At 40.2% G+C, this 20,373-nt stretch overlaps 1 protein-coding gene across 3 annotated transcripts in view; it reads right to left on the bottom strand.

Annotated features, from left to right (window-relative positions):
- Positions 1 to 20,049, bottom strand: part of LOC136863506 (zinc finger protein 260) — a 611,998-nt gene extending 591,949 nt beyond the window's left edge. For all 3 annotated transcript variants that reach the window (XM_068226143.1, XM_068226144.1, XM_068226142.1), the window contains exon 1: positions 19,827 to 20,049. The gene's annotated coding sequence lies outside the window, so the exon portion shown is untranslated. The remainder of the gene's footprint in view (positions 1 to 19,826) is intronic.
- Between the last annotated feature and the right edge of the window lie 324 nt (positions 20,050 to 20,373).

Raw genomic sequence — 20,373 nt, 5'->3', positions numbered from 1 at the left:
GAAGATGGCAGGAGTATTTTTACGAGTTACTCAATGGAAATAATGAAGATGATAGAGAGGAGGGAAAGAGTCAGAGCTGTTGAGATTTGGGGGAGAGGGAATAGAAAAGGCTGTTTATGAATTGATTAAGGAGGTTTGGACAAAGGAGGAAATACCCAAGGATTGGACATTGGGTATAATTTACCCAATACATAAAAAGGGAGATAAGGCAGTATGTGGAAATTATCGAGGGATCACCTTGCTGGATGGAACGTACAAGGTTTTTGGTAAGGTACTAGCCTTAAGATTGGAATTATGGATGGAAAGAATATTAGGGGATTACCAAGCAGGTTTTAGAAAACATCGCTCTACTCTGGATCAGATATTTATATTACGACAAGTGCTAGACAAATGTTATGAATATGACAAACGGCTACATCAGCTGTATGTGGATTTTAAACAGGCATATGACAGTCTAGATAAGAGTAAAATTTACAAGATTATGAAAGAATTTAGAATCCCAAGGAAATTGATTAGATTAACAGAAATGACTTTGAAAACAACAGTATGCAAGGTGAGAGTGGAGCAAGATCTGTCAGAGGAGTTTTTAGTGGAGAGAGGACTAAGACAGGGAGATGTACTTTCCACACTGCTCTTTGGAAAAAGTAATCCGTCAATTGCCCACCAACCCAGGGGGAACCATTTTGAACAGATTAGTACAAGTGATAGCATATGCTGATGATGTAGCAATAATTGCAAGAAATGAAAGAGCTCTTGAAGAGAGCTACTCAGTATTAGAAGAGAAAGCACAGGACCTAGGACTAGAAGTGAATATAAACAAAACAAAATATATGAAGATGGGAGATACAGAGGGAGTAAGAGGAAGGACCCCAGTAAGATTAAATGGGAAGGAATATCAAAGTGTCACATCTTTCAAATATCTAGGCTCTATAATAACAGAAGACAATAAAACCTCCGTGGAAATACAGGAGAGGATAACAAGTGGAAACAGATGCTTTTACGCCTTGCAAAATATGTTTAAATCCAGGAATGTCAGCAGGAATACAAAAATTAAAATATACACAACAGTACTAAGACCAATAGTTATGTATGGATCAGAATGCTGGGTGATGACCTCCAGAGAAGAACAGTGGCTGTTACGGTGGGAAAGGAAGATATTGAGAAAGATATTCGGTGCAGTAAGAGAGCAGGATGGGTGGAGAATGAGGACAAATGTAGAGCTGCAAGGACTGTTTGACCAGCCAGATATTGTTACTAAAATTAAGCAGGGAAGAATTAGGTGGGCCGGTCATGTTCAGAGAATGGCAGAAACCTGCACCGTTAAAAAGGTGTTTATAGGGAAACTTGATGGAAGGAGGAGGAGAGGAAGACCCAGGAAAAGATGGATTGATGATGTTGAGGATGACCTTAGAAAGTTAGGAGTTAAACATTGGAGAAGAAAAGCTGAGGACCGAGATGAATGGAGGCAGGTGATAAAGGAGGCCAAGAACCTACAAGGACTGTAGGCCGACCAGTAAGTAAGTAAGTCATGTGAGGCGAATGGAGGATAGGTTACCTAGGAGAATAATGGGCTCTGTTATGGAGAGTAAGAGAAGTAGAAGGAGACCATGACCACAATGGTTAGACTCAGTTTCTAACGATTTAAAGATAAGAGGTACAGAACTAAATGAGGCCACAGCACTAGTTGCAAATAGAGAATTGTGGCGACATTTAGTAAATTTACAGAGGCTTGCAGACTGAAAACTGAAAGGAATAACAGTCTATAATGATGTATGCATGTGTATGTATGTAATTTACTAAAAACAGCTATAGGCCCTAGCTGTTCTCTCTTATTTTGCTAACATTCATGCATGTGGCCATCTTTCTTTCTTTTTTTTTTTTCTTTTTCCTTTTTGCTAGTGGCTTTACGTCGCACCGACACAGACAGGTCTTATGGAGATGATGGGATAGGAAAAAGCTAGGAGTGGAAAGGAAGCAGCTGTGGTCTTAATTAAGGTACAGCCCCAGCATTTGCCTGGTGTGAAATTGGGAAACCACGGCAAACCATCTTCAGGGCCACCGACAGTCGGATTCGAACCCACTGTCTCCCAGATGCAAGCTCACAGCTGCGCGCCCCTAACCACATGGCCAACTCACCCAGTGGCCTTCTTATTACAACATACTTGTTCTCCTATTTTTCTAAAAATAGTCTCATGTAGGCCAAGATCTTTCCAAGTCAATGAGATAATCAAGCAGTCAAGTTATATTTAAAAGGTTCAAGAAGACTAATAAGTTATTATGCAAAAAATATAAAAGAAAAACATGTTTTTAACAATTCACTTCATAATCCAACCTTACAAATGCTCTTTTTGCATATCAATAACCAACTACCCTCGATCCCTAACCCTTTCAAACCCTACCCACACATTTGTGTGGGTACGATTCATTGAAGTGACCGAGAGCATTCCGAGCCGTTTAGTTTTAAAGCATAGGTTTGTGCAAACTCTTTGATATGCATTAATTGGTGCTGTGCTCCTGTGGAAGACCTATGAAGTACATTGAATCTGCTGGTTTTGGCGGTCATCATGGCAACCAGTGCATTATCAGCTAAGTCTTTTCATAACTACCTTATTTGATTAGATATTGATATCAATCTGCATAATATGAAAATTAATACCATATTAGTATTTTTCATGCATAGATACAGCAATTATAATTTGTTTATTTTACTGCAGAGCTTCACAAAATGTTACCCACGCGTTTGTGTGGGCTGGGACTGAAGTGTGCTAAACTTATTCCTCAACTAACAAATGGCCCGCAAAGAGGAATATACGGTATTATTTCCTTAATGTATGAATACAGATTACAGTGTAATTAAATAACTGCTATGTTTACAGCAATTATTTAATATACACCATAGTTTTAACATAACCTTTAAATTTCAGAAATGTATTGTTCTTCATCTATCAAGAACCCAACGTACAGGTCAAAAATTTATTTTGACAGACATTTCACAACTATACACCTTCTTGATGCCCTAAGTGAGAAATAAATCTATGGAAGTGGCACTATTATGATGAACAGAGTGAAAAATAAAACATTTAAACCCGACCAAAAGATGGTAAGAGGTGAAGTTGAGGAGCTATGCCGATCAGATTATGGAATGTGTGCAATTCGTTGGAAGGTCTCGAAAGTGGTGACCATGGCCTCAAATTTGCATGGAGAAACCCCACTTTATAAAGCAGAGAGATGGGACAAAAAGGAAAAGAAGTACATTAAAGTGCCAATTCCAAATGCATGCAAAAAATATAAGGAAAATATGGGCGGTGTCATACCTGTGATCAGCTCTTGGAAGAGTACTGAACCTTCTTTAAAACAAAGAAGTGGACACTGACAACCGCTATTCACCTTATTGATCTGGCGACCGTTAATGTGTGGGTGAAGTACAAGAGAGATGCTGCATGCAATGGAGTTGCGAAGAAAGACATTGTTGATCTAATGAAATTTCGATTAGCCTTAGCTGAAATACATATTGGAGGATGAACAAGAAAGAGATCCACCAACAAGAAGATGTGTGCATCACTCCTATGTGTGGACAAAAGGCTCGAAGTTTTTAAGCACTGACCAGCTGTTGTTGAACTGCCGACGGCGCGCATGGGCTGCATGACCAGCTGATCCAGCCGAACCAGAGTGCGATGTATGAAGTGTAATATTTACCTATGCCTAACAAGTAAGAATAAGTGTTTCAGGGAATTCCACAAGAAATGATGTAGTAAGCATAAGCATTTTTCACAATTATTTATTATTTTCTTCAAAATTTGGGACAATTTCTCACTGCTTGTATTGTGTATATTAGATAAATAAATAAATTTTATGTGATAGAACGTGTATATTATATCTACCTTCAATCTCATTCTAGAAAAATAAATTCATTGCTATATTAGTATTCATAAATATAAAGTGAACTTTACAAACTTCACTAGTTCTCCACTAAAACGACTGAGTATAGACCCAGCCCACACAAATGTGTGGGTCATAAAAAAACAATGGAATAAGATTTTTTTGCTGCAACAGCTTTTTAATGTTTTTGTGATCGATTTACGCATTAAACAACGAAAATTGCAGAAAAAATTCTCTCCGCTTAGTCTTGGGTCTGAAAGGGTTAAATATTGCGTTTTGCTAGTTCATCAAATGTGGGGTAGCAGCCTTTCGGAAGTTTCAAGGGCGCCACTCTTGATGACTGACCGATAAGGCCTTAGCCGCGTTGATACTGCTACACACCTGAAAGCAACGGGAGGCTACAGTCGTAACTAACTCCTGAGGACATGCAGCTCTCTCTGTATGAATGATGTACTGATGATATCTTCCTCCAGGGTAAAATATTCCCCCATTTGGATCTCTGGGTGGAGACTACACGAGAGGGGGCAATCGTTAGGACGATGGATACTGACATACTGCAAGTCAGAGCACGGAATGTCAGAAGTTTGAATCATTGCGGTAGGTTAGAGAATCTGAAAAGGGAGATCGATAGACTAAAGTTAGATGTAGTCGATTTAAGTGAAGTACGCTGGCAGGAAGATCGGCATTTTTGATCAGGCGACTACAGAATTATCAACACAAAATCAAACAGGGGAAAGGCAAGAATAGCTTAACAATAATGAATAAGAAAAGAGTGCAGCGTGTAAGCTACTATGACCAGCATAGTGAAGGGATTATTGTTCTCCAGATAGACACCAAATCAATGCTCACCACAATAGTGCAGGTCTATATGCCTACTAGTTCGGCAGATGATGAAATCAAAAGAATATATGAGATGATAGATTTAATACAATATCTAAAAGGTGATGAAAATCGAATTGTGATGCCAGTGAATACTTTGCCTGGTATACTAATCAACAAGATACCTCGATAGTTGTTGCAATCCTTCCTGTTCCCTTGCTTATAGATAGCTGCTTTTTTTTTGCTAGGGGCTTTACGTCGCGCCGACACAGATAGGTCTTATGGCGACGATGGGATAGGAAAGGCCTAGGAGTTGGAAGGAAGCGGCAGTGGCCTTAATTAAGGTACAGCCCCAGCATTTGCCTGGTGTGAAAATGGGAAACCACGGAAAACCATTTTCAGGGCTGCCGATAGTGGGATTCGAACCTACTATCTCCCGGATGCAAGCTCACAGCCGCGCGCCTCTACGCGATAGATAGCTGCAATTACTGCTTTTGTCCAATCTGAAGGTATCTTACTCCATGCTTATCTTACTACTTTATGAAGCCATTTCATCCCTGCCTTCCCACTATACTTCACCATTTCAAGTCTAATTTCACCTATTCCTGCTGCTTTATGACAATGGACTTTATTTACCATCCTTTCCACTTCCTCAAGCATAATTTCACCATCATCATTTTCCTCCTCCCCATGAGCTTGACTGTTCGCAACACCACCAGGAAAATTTCCTTTTACGCTGAGAAGATGTTCAAAATATTCCCTCCACCTCTGCAGTGATTCCCTGGGATCTATTATGAGTTCACCTGAATTACTCAAAACACTGCTCATTTCCTTTTTCCCCTCCCTTCCTATGATTCTTAATTACTGTCCAGAAAGGTTTCCCTGCTGCTTGACCTAGCCTTTCCAGGTTATTACCAAAATCTTCCCACGACTTCGTGGATTCAACAACTATTTGTTTTGCTCTGTTTCTTCCACCTACGTACAAATCCCTGTCTCCCTCGGTGCTTGTTTGGAGCCATTTCTGATAAGCCTTCTTTTGACGTTTACAAGCTGCTCTCACTTCATCATCCCACCAAGATGTTTGCTTTTCCCATCTTTACACACACTTGTTCCTAGGCATTCCCTTGCTGTTTCTACTACAGCATCACTGTATGCCACCCATTATCTTTCTATATCCTGAACCTGCATACTGTCCACTGTTCGAAACTTCTCACTAATCATATCCATATACTTCTGTAAAATTTCCTCGTCCTGGAGATTTTCTACCTTTATTCGTTTGCAGACAGATTTCACTTTCTCTATCCTAGGCCTAGAGATACAGTACTTAGTTCACTACATATCAGATAGTAGTCTGTATCATAGAAAAATCCCCGGAAAACTCGCACATTCCTAACAGATTTCCCGAATTCAAAGTCGGTTAAGATATAGTCTATTATGGATCTGGCACCCCTAGCCTCCCATGTCTAGCGGTGAATAGCCTTATGCTTGAAGAATGTATTCATAACTGCTAGACCCATACTAGCACATAAGTCCAGCAAACGCTTCCCATTCCCATTAGCTTCCATATCTTCCCCACATTTACCAATCACCCTTTCCTATCTTTCAGTTGTATTTCCAACTCTCGCATTGAAATCGCCCTTTTGTACTATTCCATCCTTGCTGTTGACTCTGACGACGATGTCACTCAATGCTTCATGAAACTAGTCAACTACATCCTCATCTGCACCCTCTCATGGGGAATACACTGAGACAATTCACGTCCCAATTCCTCCAACTGCCAAATCTACCCACATCATTCACTAATTTACGTGCCTACCAGAAACTATGTTGCGTGCAATGGTATTCCTGATAAACAGCCCTACCCCATAATCTGACCTTCCCTTTCTAACGCCCGTCAAGTACACTCTTCTTCGTTATCCCGCCTTACCCGAATATCACTTACTCCTAGCACATCCAGATGCAACCTCCTTGCTGACTCAGCCAGTTCTACTTTCTTTCTTCCATAAGCCCCATTAATAATGAGAGCTCCCCATCGATTTCCATTCCTTCGCCAAGCTGCTTCAAAGGATTCCCTCGCCTGTCAAATGGGAGTGGGACTCCGTTACTCCCATAGGTCCGAGGCTTACTTATAATGTTCTAAGCTCGGTAAATTCATGAAGCAGGATGCTACCCTACTTATACATCGTCAAAGTGAGGATCTCTGCTCTAACGGGTTATGGACCACCGGTGGATTGTACAGACTTAGCCGCGTGAGCACAAGGAGGGCCATGACTCAGAATGTGTCTGAGATGCCGACTCCCATTCCATAGCAACTGGTATCCCGGCTCTCAGGACCACTTACTAGACCAATCAGCCATTGTCCGTGGTTCACGGACTAGGACATGACTACAGTAACCCACACCACGAACCAAAATACAGAAGAAAAATTCGGATTGGAACACAGGAATGATAGAGGAAGTCGGCTGGTAGAATTCTGCAGAGCAGAATTTAGCGCTTGCTGATACTTCGTTCAAACACCACAAACAACGGCTGTATATGTGGATGAGACATGTAGACACTGAAAAGTATCAAATATATGTCATTATGATTAGGCAGAGATTCAGAAAACAGGTGTTAGATTGCAAAACTTTCCCAGGAGCAGATGTGGACTCTGACTACAACTTGTTGGTCATGAAATGCCATCTGAAGTTGAAAAAAGTTGAAGAAAGGAAGGAATGCAAGGAGATGGGATTTAGACAAGTTGAAAGAAAACAGAGTGAGGGATTGTTTCAAGGAACATATTGTACAAGGACTAAATGAAAAGGCTGAAGGAAACGCAATAGAGGAAGAATTGACAGTCGTGAAGAATGGGGTCTCTAAGACTGCTGAAGAAATGTTAGGAAGACAGGAAAAATCACCTAAGAATCAATGGATAACCCACGAGATACTAGACCTGACTGATTGAGAGAAATACATAATTAATTAATTTTAATTAATTAATTAATTAATATCATTTGCATTACGTCCCACTAACTACCTTTACGGTCTTCGGAGATGGCGAGTTGCCAGAATTTAGTCCCGCAGGAGTTCTTTTACGTGCCAGTAAATCTACCGACATGAGGCTGTCGTATTTGAGCACCTTCAAATACCACCGGACTGAGCCTGGATCGAACCTGTCAAGTTGAGGTTAGAAGGCCAGCGCCTTAACTGTCTGAGCCATTCAGCCCGGCAACAGAAATACAAGAATGCAAAAAATGAAGAGGGCAGTAAAGAATATAGGCGATTAAAGAACGAAGTGGGTAGAAAGTGCAGGACAACTAACGAAGAATGGCTGAATGAGAAGTGCAAGGATGCTGAAGGTTGTATGGTTGTAGGAAAGGGAAGTGCTGCATACAGGAAAATAAAGGAAACATTTTGGGAAAGGAAAACTAGATGTATGAATATAAAGAGCTCAGATGGTAAACCACTTTTAGTGAAAGAAAACATGGCAGAAATATGTCAGGAGCATATCCAACACTTGTATCGAGGTAAAGACATAGAGGTGTGGTTCTAGAACAAGAAAAGACTGTAGATGCTGATGATATGGGAGATCTAATTTTGAGGTCAGAATATGACAGAGCTTTGAGAGACCTAAATAGGAACAAGGCACCTGGAATTGATGACATTCCCTCCGAATTACTGACTGCCTTAGGAGAAACCAGCATGGCCAGGTTATTCCATTTATGCTGCAAAAACTAACAGGTTATGGAATAAATGGGCCTCTTCTCTCCTGGTTTGAATCGTATCTTAAAAATCACCCGCAGATTGTTAAAATAAGGAATCATTTTTCTGTGCCCATTATTGTTACCAGTGGAGTTCCTTAAGGGTATCATCTTGTACCCTTACTTTCTACTCTCTACATAAATGACACAAAAAATATACTTAAGAATTCTGAATTGCTTTTGTTTGCTGACAATGCAAAAATGTTTATGCAAATTAATTGTCCACTTGATTGTTTAAAATTCAAGAAGATTCACATTATCTGGAAAAGTACTGTATTTGAAATAGGTTGAAACTTAATCATGAAAAATTTAAAATAATATAGTTTTTTAAGAAAATATCATTTCAGCACAAATTTAGTAATAACAGCATTCTAACTCCTGTTTCACAAGTTAATGACCTTGGTGTTTTATTCGGTTACAACCTATCATTTAATGAACATGTTGAAAATATTTGTAAGAAATCATTACAAAGATTGGGTTGCATTACTAGATATTCCAGAGAAATTTCGAACTTAGCTACCTATCGATTGCTGTACGTTTCTATGGTACGCCTATACTAGAATACTGTACACCTGTATGGAACCCTTCTCATAAGACATCTATCCATATATTAGATTCAGAACAACATAAATTTCTTCGTTTATATTCATTTAGAGCAGGATTCTCATATGAAAATGTTGATTATACAGCCCTACAACAGTCTTTAAATCTGCATAGCGTGTCACAACGCCGTGAATTCCTAGATACACTTTTCATCTTTAAATGGCTTCACTCCTTGGTGAATTGTCTGCAACTCCTTGAAAAAATTCACCTACATATACCAGACAAATGCACGAGGTTTAATAATACATTGCCTACAAAATGGCATAGAACTAACTATGCATTCAATGAGCCAATTCAACTAATGTCAAGATCTCTAAACAAAGTGGATATCGATATATTTAACTGTTCACTGTCAAAATTTAGAAATCACTTACATAATCTCCAGAATTGACTATTACTTTTCTGCGCTCATGTGTAATATAACCTGTGTATATATCTGTACATCTTTTTCTACTTATACTCCACTGAACTTTCTTTTCAGTGTGTTTTGTTTCTGGTTTGTTTATTTTCCTCTATTGTTGTGTAATATGGTATTACCATTAATAAAGTATTACTATTAAAATATTATTATTATTATTATTATTATTATTAAGATGTATGGGACAGGAGAAGTGCCATCCGATTTTCAGTAGAATGTTGTTATACCTATTCCCAAGAAAGCCAGTGCTGACAAGTGTGAATAGTAGATCTAGAAAAGGCAGTCGATAATGTTGATTGGATCAAGCTATTCTGAAGGTGATCGGGATCAGATACCAAGAACGAAGAATCATCTACAATCTGTATAAATATCAGTCTGCAGTGATTAGAATTGAGAGCTTTGAAAAAGAAGCAGCTATCCAGAAGGGAGTGAGGCAAGGCTCCAGTTTGTGCCCCCCCCCACTTTTCAATGCTTATATAGGACAGTCCGCAAAGGAAATCAGAGAGGAATTCAAAACGGTAATCACAATCCAAGTCGAGGAAATCAAAACCCTGAGATCTGCCAATGGTATTGTTCTTTTATCTGAGACTGCATAAGATTTACAGAAATTGCTGAATGGTAAGGACAGAGTCTTGGGTAAGAAGTATACGATGAAAATAACTGAGTCCAAAACAATAGTAATGGAGTGCAGTCACATGAAGTCAGGTTATGCAGGTAATATTAAATTAGGAAATGAAGTCTTATAGGAATTAGATGAATATTGTTACTTGGGTAGTAAAATAACTATCGGGCGAGTTGGCCATGCGGTTAGGAGCGTGCAGCTGTGAGCTCACATCCGGGAGATAGTGGGTTCGAACCCCACTGTCGGCAGCCCTGAAGATGGTTTTCTATGGTTTCCCATTTCTTTTTGCAAGTTGCTTTACGTCGCATCGACACAGCGGCCGTGGCTTTATTTAAGGTACAGCCCCAGCATTTCCCTGGTGTGAAAATGAGAAAATACAGAAAACCATCTTCAGGGCTGCTGACAGTGGGGCTCGAACCCACTATCTCCCGAATACTGGATACTGGCCGCACTTAAGCGACTGCAGCTATCAAGCTCGGTGGTTTCCCATTTTCACACCAGGTAAATGCTGGGACTGTACCTTAATTAAGGCCACGGCCGCTTCCTTCCCATTCCTAGCCCTTCCCTGTCCCATCGTCGCCATAAGACCTATCTGTGTGGGTGTGACGTAAAGCAACTAGCAAAAAATGTAAAATAACTAACGATGGTGGTACGGAGGACATAAAATGCAGACTAGCACAAACAAGGAAGGCCTTAAGAGAAAAGAAATTTGCTCACTTCGAACATTGATACAGGAATTAGAGATATTTTTTTTAACACTTTCGCCTGGAGCGTGGAATAGTATGGAAGTAAAACATGGATGATAACTAGCTCAGAAAAAAAGAGAACAGATACTTTTAAAACGTGGTGTTACAGAGGAATGCTGAAGGTGAGATGGACAGATCAAATCACGAATGAAGAGATAGTGAATCGAACTGGTGAGAGAAGATCAATTTGGCTAAATTTGACAAGAAGAAACACAGGATGAGGTGGCATGAATAGCTGCATCAAACCATCTATGGACTGACTCAAACAACAGTTACCTTATAGACTTAATTTATAATAGTCTACAATAAGAGGCGATGCCAAGCACTCTAAATCGAGGTCTGCTTATACCTATAGCATATATATATGAAATACGATAAAATCCTCAAAGAATGGTGTCCTGATAAAGTTTCAGAATGTAAAGAAAGAAACCTCCAAAAGTGAAGCTCTACCTCAGACTATATGGCTTACCCAAGATACACAAGGACAACGTACCTACACGGCCCATCGTGAGTGCTATTGGATCACCTAACTACAATATTGCTGAACATCTGGCCATCTTACTACAACCTTATATCGGTGGCACACAGTCATACGTCAGAGATTCAGGCCACTTCATAGGAAAGCTGAAGAACATCCAGTTAGAAGCCGAAGACCTACTTGTCAGCTTTGATGTGGTCTCACTCTTCACCAAGGTACCTATGAATGAGGCCCTGGACCACATCGCTCAGATTTCTGCCGAGGACATTACCAACTTGTTCAACAATTGCCTCACCACAACCTATTTCCTATGGAATGAAAATTTCTATGAAAAAAATTGACAGTGTCACCATGGGCAGTACTCCGAGTCCGGTAACTGCAAATTTCTTTACGAAAAAGTTTGAAGAAACAGCGCTCGACACCGCACCACTAAAACCTAAGGTATGGCTGCGCTTCATAGAAGACACCTTTGTGATCTGGAGCCACGGAAAGGAACAATTACAGCTGTTCTACAACATCTGAATAGTATTAACACCAATATTCAGTTTACTATGGAGACAGAAAAAGAGGGAAAACTCGCTTTCCTCGATGTTCTTGTAATAAAGACTGTCGATTTAAACTTGGGACACAGTGTACCGAAAACCAACCCACACAGACCGCTCTCTTCAGAAGACATCCAACCAGCACCCACAAAAAAAATATGGAGTGATTAAGATGGTAGCCGATAGTGCTAGGAGAATTTGTCAACCTCAGCACTGAAACGAGGAGCTCAGCCACCTTAATATGGCCCTATGCGCTAACAGGTACAGCCATAAAGATATCCAGCGAGCACTCTATCCCAGACATCCAACAACCAGGGGAGAAAAGAGAGGAGCGGCCGGCAGCTAAAACCTTTTTGCCGTATACTGGGAAAATAACTGACAGAATAGGGAGGCAATTGAGTCCCATAGGGTAGAAATCACATATAGGCCAACGAAGAAAATCCAGGAACTACTTGGGTCTGCCAAAGACAACCGCCATCCTCTCTCCACAGCAGGTGTCTACAACATCCCATGCAGCTCCAGCCATGTGTACATAGGCACTACAAAACGCAGTGTCACCACATGAATGAAGGAGCACAACAGACACAGCCGGCTGGGACAAGCAGATAGATCATCAGTTGCTGAACACTCGCTGCTAGCCGGCCATGACATACAGTACAGCGACACCAAAGTACTGTCAACTACTGTGTCTTATCACGCCTGGCTACAGAGGGAAGCTACTGAAATCCTGAAGCACACCAGCAGCTTGAACAGTAACAAGGAATATGAACGGGTAAACAAAGCTTGGTTTCCAGTCCTGAAAGCCTAAAATCTTGAAGGACACGATAGCCGAGGTAGAACAGAAAAAGCAACGGGTGATCAGCTGCCTGTCTCCGCCAAGGAAGGTCGATGTACATCGGGCTCCTTAATGCTTCAACCACTGGCTGAAGAACAGCCAATCAGCGACCCACCCCAGCCTGGCGGACCAACAGGCGAGCAGCGTACCAGAGCCTGCACTATGTAATGAGGTGGAATTACACCACCACTTCATTCCACTCAGAGCTTCGCTGCTATCGAACTAAGTCGGAACACTTGACAATTACAAGTAATTATTCTCATTTTGCTCCGTATTGAAGATGACGTTTACAACCATATTTATTGAACCTAAATACGGTTGTAATATTTGTGATATATCCTTGACAATGCCGAACGCAGTCTTCGGCGAAACGTCGGGACCATCACATGATCCTGGACCACAGCCTACAAGCCCAGAAAACACCGACATGATTCGTAGCGCCAGCCGTGAAACCCTCAATTGCTATATGAAAATGTCAGAATGTTTAAACAGACATATGACTAGTGACAGTTCGTGGTATAATTTACAGGTGGTGGCAGTTTGTTTTTTTTAATTTGCTTTACGTCGCACCAGCACAGATAGGTTTTATGGGGACTATGGGATAGCAAAGGCCTAGGAGTGGGAAGGAAGCAGCTGTGGCCTTAGTTGAGGTACAGCCCCAGCATTTGCCGGGCGTGAACATGGAAAAACCATGGAAAACCATCTTCAAGGCCGCTGACACTGGGATTCGAACCCACTATCTCCCAGATGCAAGCTCACAGTTGCACACCCCTAACCACATGGCCAACTCACCTAGTACAGTTTATCTTAAATGAATAAGTGTATATTTTACGAGGGCAGATCAGAAAATAAGTTGCATTTCCCAGTTATGGCCATTTATTACACCACCTATACAACACCAACACGGCTATAACGACATACACAGTAACGTCACTTTTCCCCATAGTTTCCAAGAGACTCCAAACATTTCTGCGAAAGCACAACCGACTTGTCGATGCCGGATGCATAGAAATTTCCTCCAGCGTTCTGCAACCACTCGGAGACAGCGGCCTTCACCTCCTCATCGGTCTGGAAACATCAACCACCGAGCTCCATTTTCAGCTTACCAAACAGATGAAAGTCACATGGATGTTGCCAGACCTCCCACTTGAAACGCTGCAGCAGTTCTCTTGTTTGGCGGGCCTTGTGAGGTGTTGCATTATCGTGCAACAAAATCACACCAGCACTCAATTTCACCCGGCACTTCTCTTTAATCACTTTACGCAACCGGTACAACGTTTGACAATACGACGCTGTGTTGATCGTCGTTCCTTTTGGCATGAATTCCACGTGCAGCAAACCCTCCATGTCAAAGAACACTGTCGCCATAACCTTACCGCCTGAAGGTTGAATCTTGGCCTTCTTTTGTTGTGGTGATGAGGGGTGCACCCATTCCACTGATGTTCGCTTCGTTTTGGGGGTGAAGTGGTGGACCCACATTTCGTCACCTGTGACGATTCGCCGCAGAAACCCGTTGCCGTCTGGGGCATAGCGTTGCAAAAATGCCAGGGAGGATTGGAAACGTCCCTTGTGCTCACCGGTGAGAAGACATGGGACCCATCTTTGACACAGCTTACGATATCCTGGGTCCTCGTGAATAATAGCAAACACACTGCCATACGACATGTTCAGCTGCGTCGCGATTTCTCTCAGTTTAATGCGCCGGTTCTGTGTAATGATCGCATTCACACAGTTGACCTTTGCACAGGTCCAGGACGTTGTGGGCCTGCCTACGTGATTGTTATCCGTGATATCCGTGCGTCCGGCTTCGAACTGCTGACACCACTTTACGATACCTTGCCGGAAAATGGCCCGCTCCCCATACACAGCACTAATTTCACGATGAATGTCTACGCAATTCTTCCTTTTGGCCCATAGGAATTGGATTGACGCACGTACCTCATATTTGGAGTGAACGTCCAGTTGACGCGCCATTGCATTTGGCCGCTATTCACACAATACTAGAAGAGACACCACAGCGACCTGCCTAACAGACGTGTGGGCAGTGTCTGTCCCTTTCTCCGCTGTGCCCACGTTTGCGACACACAGCTCGCTGCTGCAGCGCGTTAGTGCAACAAACCTTTTGATCCACCTACGTATATTCTCAAAATAAGAATAAGGAAGTTTCTCTTTACAATGACAATCGTGAATAAAACAACTGTCTACAGCATCCGTTGTTGTAAAAATAATATTTAAAAAATACCTAATAAATAATGCAATAGGTATTATTCCCATATCGGTCCATTTATCCTCCCTGCCAAGAAAACCATCGAAAACAGTACAACGAATTGTTCTTTTCACAGCCAATTATGTTTATCATAAACAGATGTATTAAACATAAATGTAGATTGTCTGCCTTTACTTTGTACAGTCTTCTTTATGTTTAGTGCTGGTGTGGGATATCCTAAATTAATAATTTTTAGCTTCTCTTCTGCTTAATGCAAGCTGTAGGCTTTCATCGGTAAACTTTTTAATTGCTTGTTGCTTTACATCTCACCGACACAGATAGGTCTTATGGCGACGATGGGACAGGAAAGGGCTAGGAGTGGGAAGGAAGCGGCCGTGGCCTTAATTAAGGTACAGCCCCAGCATTTGCCTGGTGTGAAAATGGGAAACCACGGAAAACCATTTTCAGGGCTGCCGACAGTGGGGTTCGAACCTACTGTCTCCCGAATGCTGGATACTGGCCGCACTTAAGCGACTGCACATCAGTAAACTGAACACTAAATTAATTGTAAAAATCCCCTACTTGAGTCACAGATGTTATAATGCAAACCAATTTCTGCAGATGAAGCTTTATGACACCAGCCAGTGCAAAAGCTACCAAGATGCGCGAGAACAAGAAAAGAGTGTAAAATGCAGTCTGTTATTTGGTTGCAAAGCAATAACACACCACGCATACTCTGCTGGATTGAACAGAAACCAAGGTGCATAGGTGTGATGCAGAGAGCTTTTAACAAACGAATCACTGCTCAGAAATAACGACTTGAAATTTCTAATTAAATAATCCATTTAGAATATAAGTAATGATTGCACAAATCTGCAAACAGGCCAGATGAAGTAGCAATAAATGTATAACTTACGTACGTACGTGTGTATGTATGTATGTGTGTGTGTGCAGTCCTCAGCATGAAGGCTGGTTCGATACTCATCTATTATTTTTTAAGTGTTAGTGGTCCTAAGCCACACTGGAAATGTGAATAAGACCAATGTTTCTATATCCCAAAACAACTTGGAGAATAAGCAGTGCTTCATCATTAGAAGATAAAGACTTAGAGGCTTAGCAGGAAACCCATGACACTTAAAACTCATAAAATCGAAAGATGAGTATTTCTTGACATATAAGGTTTTAAAAGAAAACCATCAATATGTTCTTGGTTTACGTTTGTTTCTAGAGGTAGGCTAGTGCTTGACTACAACCAGCTATTAATCCATATATGTTCGATAGGCTCGCTTGATATTTTCGTTCATGAGACGTTGATACATATGAGAATGGGTAGAAGTGAAAATAATGTGGGAGAAGAAAGTTTCTTTGTTGAAAGTGCTAATTGCAGCCTATTGCATACCCTATAACTCTCCTTGTTCTTTTTACTATTTTATTTTATGTGCTCTTAAAAATCTCTGTTGAGATTGACTAGCAAAATCTTGGTTTACTGGTGGTATAAGGGAAGATTTTAAAAGATAGAGTCTCCGAGCAGAACTGCACCATAGAAAGGTCTCCAACCATTAGCCATCTTAATGTTCAAGTCACTTAGCCTCAGAACCCTAGCACCACTGACACTACCTAGCTAATTCCCACAAACATAGAATTCTAAATACAGCCTTCATACGAGCGTTATGTTCAAGGAATGTTTCCTATTTCAATCAACAAATACTGGTTCATATGCACTTGGTGCATCAATTTCGAGCATTCCATCAAGTACTCCATAAACTAAAGGAGTACCGCCAAGTTCAGTGAATGTGGCAAATACTTCACCACAACCAGCAGACCAACATACAAAATCCTGAAGAAGGGTGTCATCTATCCCAGTCACAACTCTGCAGACTGTCAATTTTGAAAACCATGCATATCACAAATACAATGGTACTGTGTATCAGTACCAACCCGTGGAGTGCAATCTGAAGCTGCTGTTAACCCGTGAGAAGTCACAAACTGAGTTTTCGTCCGGGCTCTAAATAATCACGAATGTGTAATATCATACTAGGTACTGTGCTTACTGTATAATTTCAATACTTTTCCCTCAAACTGTCAGCTAGTGGTGGGAGAAGTTTTAGCCCAGCAACAATCACGTCGGTGTGAGTGCGCTTTTCGTAAATGCCTGGAGCATTAATCCGTGTGCAACACCATGCGTTTCTCAGCAAGGCGGAATTTTCATCCTGGTGTGACCTCTTATGTTATGGAAATTATGCAAACATTTATGCTCAGTGCGTAAATATTTCAGTAGTGGAGTGCTTTCCGACATTCTGCGTTGACATGGAAGAAGAAAACGAAAGAATTCGGAGACTGTCAGGCACTGTACAACGTGAGGAGCGGCAAGAACTTCTAAATGCAAATAGGGAAGGTCCATTTCGAAGACAGCTCTTCGCTGAAGAGGCAGAAGATGCCAATGTGTTGGAAGACTACTCCCATTCCGAAATGTATGTTCCTGAATTATGCAAACCTGCGTGGTACTAGATGAGGAGGGACAACATACTGGAACGTTACGCACCGCCCAAAAATGTCAGCACTTTAGTTCGCAATAAAATAGGAACCCCTTTACCTCAAGTGTGGAGACAAGCCGTTGAAGCATGCTCTCTACTAGATGTGTGGAAACTTTCTCACTAACGATAAAATGACAACCAAATTTACAAACATATGGATAGAGAAGAATGAAAGTAATTACTCGCAGGAAAGAGACGCTGTGAACGCAACAACTGCAGACATTCAAGCAGTCTTTGGTCTTTTGTATATGTTAGGAATTCTGAAAGCTTCCCATCTGAATTCGTAATATCTTTGGGCATCACTTGGCACTGGTGTGGAATTCTTTCGAAATTGTATGGCCCTCAAGCATTTCAAGTTCTTACTACAAGTTCTTAGATTTGTCGATATGCAGGGAGGAACGAAAGTCGCTTGATAAACTTGCACCAATCTGAGAAGTGTTCAAGAAATTTGTGGAAAACTGACAGTGTAATTAGTTATGTCATGCACTGTTAAAGTAGGCAATAATTGTGGGATTTTTGCGTGTTTTAATTACGCCTTGCTATTTCTGTAAAATATAACACAGCTTTATAAAAATTTTGTTACCGTTAAAATAAATTTCAACAATTCTAGATGTAATTTTTTAACAAAAGGTACCAAAAAATTAGTTTAATGCACACATATGACGCTTACGAGTATTTATGTTACTGTAATACTTCACCAATAAAGGAATATCAATCGTGACACAAATATATCTAAGTGAAGCTCTGTTTAACCTTTATCATGACCACAGAGGAAAACTCCGTGAGCGACTTCTGGCGTTCGAACATTGTACGCGCACTCTCACGGGATAATGCTTCATTCCTTTCATTGGGGCATTCTGTTACCAATCCTATCAACCAAATAATGTAATCTAACCTAAATCTCTCATTGTGTTCATGTGTTTGTTACGTACTAGTACAAGCAGTTTTTTGGCCTAAAATTTACTGGACGGTGAACTTACACTCGCTCATCACTGTTTGAATACTTCTACCATTTCATTAATCTTCACGATTTTATGCCAAAATATTAAAATAATAATAAATAAAAGTAATATTAAAAATACACTCGTGGGAATAATCCCAATAATACAAATAAATTTTATTAGTCATATTGTCGACGAAACAATTTACTAATATTAGGAATATCTACTAATAATTTTGACTCAAACTAATTACTAATATTATTCGCTAATAACTGTATGAAACGTATTAGTGAAAAATATTTTATAAAACAAGGTTTTGCTAGTCCATCCCAACACAGATTTTAAGAGATCATAAAACTAAAAAGTAAAAGGAGGGTTGTAGGCTGCGAATAGTTGACGCTATAACTCAAAGAACTTTCCGCAAAGAAACTCTTCACTAACATTATTTTCACTTTACTCATTCCCAAATGTATCAAATTCACAACAACGAAAATATCAAGCGAGCCTATCGAACATATATGCATTAATACTCGGTTGAAGTCAAGCACTAGCCTACTGCTAGGAAAAAACGCAAACGGAGAACATATGCAACAAACCTATTCTAACCTCCATATGTATCAGCTGACGAACTAATATTATGAGAAGATATTTTATCAGTCATGTGTAAATCTTTAGGCAACAGAATTTGGTTAACTAGTAATCATTTTTATGAGTTGTAATATTATTAGTTAGTTTTATGAAACAGGGCCGAGGAAGAAGTTAAGATCAAAGAAAATTACAAAAGTGTCATAACTTATAACCTCAATGAATGAGTCACTTTTTCTTCCCTAGGCAATTTAATCCCCTGGGTGGTATTTTCCTATTAATCTCTAAGACACTACTTTGTGTAGGTTCTTTCAAACGTGTTCCTGACGAAAAATAAATAAGATATCTGACGTTAAGTCATGACAACCTAGGAGTTTTGCATTACTTCACATTACTATATTACACGTGTATTTCACTTAAAAAATTGGCAACATATCACGAACAACAGGAACAAATATATCTCAGTCCATAACGCCTCAGCTGAATCAATATTTCAGGTCAGCAAAGACTAAAACTGCACGTGTAAACTAATGCATCGAACTACACGCCACTCCTGAACATGAGTTAAACGGTAGACGAACAACAACGACGTGACAACTACAATCTACTCATAAGCTCGTTTGAAAAACAGAAATTAAAAGCGGCAGTCTGAACTTATTCCCCCTTATTTCTCTTTACGTTAATAATAATTTCGCCAAACTCTGAGTATGCCGCGTTCATTATTTGGAAGAAACATTTTGCCAACTGCTAAAATAAATTATTAAAAGAACGAAATCAAATGCTCAAATATACATAATTAAATGTTCAAAATTATAATGCTAAGAATTATTCCTACGCGAATAATGCAAATACACATATATTATTTAATCCCAACTTACACAAGGAACCGCAGGAAATCCGAACCTAACACTGTAAACAACATCAACCACACTGCAGATAGCTAGTTTGTTTCTCTCATTTTGTTCACTGTGAGTGAAGCACTACCACCAAAACATTACATATCACATAAACGAAGTCACTGTACACACTGTACAACTATATTCAGAAAGACATGGTAAGATGGCAATTTGAGACATCATTGCCATCGTAACCACGCAAACCCCCAACACTATTGGGAATCAAAGAATACAGATTTCCCAGAACGAAGCAGTACAACCCTCATAATACATTACAACCAGCTTGCAGACAACTGTATTTCGTAATACGGCTCCAGAAACATTTTGTGTTAACCCTATCACAACCAATCTATTAAAATTACCCGTAATGTCACTACGGAAGCCTTTTGAAGATTTTTGAATTTTCTGAATAGTTTTTAGTTTTTTTTTTTTTCAGAATCATTTCAGGTAGTGCAATTATGAATTATGAAACTACATCATATTTGTTGCAAAGGTCAATACAGGTCGGGAAGAATCACAAATCCTTTCT

The sequence above is a fragment of the Anabrus simplex genome, chromosome 2 (genome assembly GCF_040414725.1).
Source record: "Anabrus simplex isolate iqAnaSimp1 chromosome 2, ASM4041472v1, whole genome shotgun sequence".
In the NCBI taxonomy this organism is placed as follows: domain Eukaryota; kingdom Metazoa; phylum Arthropoda; class Insecta; order Orthoptera; family Tettigoniidae; genus Anabrus; species Anabrus simplex.
Note: the sequence above shows the minus strand (reverse complement) of the source record. Positions and strands in the feature narration are given on the sequence as shown.